General features: G+C 40.4%; 1 non-coding gene across 1 annotated transcript; it reads left to right on the top strand.

Annotated features, from left to right (window-relative positions):
• LOC133237093 (U6 spliceosomal RNA) lies at window positions 1-107 on the top strand. Its single transcript, XR_009733124.1, has one exon. It is a non-coding gene; the product is annotated as a U6 spliceosomal RNA (small nuclear RNA).
• Window positions 108-1,080: the final 973 nt, after the last annotated feature.

Raw genomic sequence — 1,080 nt, 5'->3', positions numbered from 1 at the left:
GTGCTCGCTTTGGCAGCACATATACTAAAATTGGAACGATACAGAGAAGATTAGCATGGCCCCTGCGCAAGGATGACACGCAAATTCGTGAAGCGTTCCATATTTTTAGCAAAAATAAACAAATGGGACCTAATTAAACTTAAAAGCTTCTGCACAACTAAGGAAACTATTAGCAAGATGAAAAGGCAGGCTTCAGAATGGGAGAAGCTAATAGCAAATGAAGCAACGGACAAACAACTAATCTCAAAAATATACAAGCAACTCCTACAGCTCAACTCCAGAAAAATAAATGACCCAATCAAAAAATGGGCCAAAGAACTAAATAGACATTTCTCCAAAGAGGACATACAGATGGCTAACAAACACATGAAAAGATTCTCAACATCACTCATCAGAGAAATGCAAATCAAAACCACTATGAGGTACCATTTCATGCCAGTCAGAATGGCTGCAATCCATAAGTCTACAAGCAATAAATGCTGGAGAGGGTGTGGAGAAAAGGGAACCCTCTTACACTGTTGGTGGGAATGCAAACTAGTACAGCCACTATGGAGAACAGTGTGGCGATTCCTTAAAAAACTGGAAATAGAACTGCCTTATGATCCAGCAATCCCACTGCTGGGCATACACACTGAGGAAACCAGAAGGGAAAGAGACACGTGTACCCCAATGTTCATCGCAGCACTGTTTATAATAGCCAGGACATGGAAGCAACCTAGATGCCCATCAGCAGATGAATGGATAAGAAAGCTGTGGTACATATACACAATGGAGTATTACTCAGCCATTAAAAAGAATACATTTGAATCAGTTCTAATGAGATGGATGAAACTGGAACCTATTATACAGAGTGAAGTAAGCCAGAAAGAAAAACACCAATACAGTATACTAATGCATATATATGGAATTTAGAAAGATGGTAACAATAACCCTGTGTACGAGACAGCAAAAGAGACACTGATGTATAGATCAGTCTTATGGACTCTGTGGGAGAGGGAGAGGGTGGGGAGATTTGGGAGAATAGCATTGAAACATGTATAATATCATGTATGAAACGAGTCGCCAGTCCAGGTTCGATGC

The sequence above is a fragment of the Bos javanicus genome, chromosome 23, assembly GCF_032452875.1.
Source record: "Bos javanicus breed banteng chromosome 23, ARS-OSU_banteng_1.0, whole genome shotgun sequence".
NCBI classification, from domain to species: Eukaryota; Metazoa; Chordata; class Mammalia; order Artiodactyla; family Bovidae; genus Bos; species Bos javanicus.
This window is presented reverse-complemented; position numbering and strand designations above follow the sequence as displayed.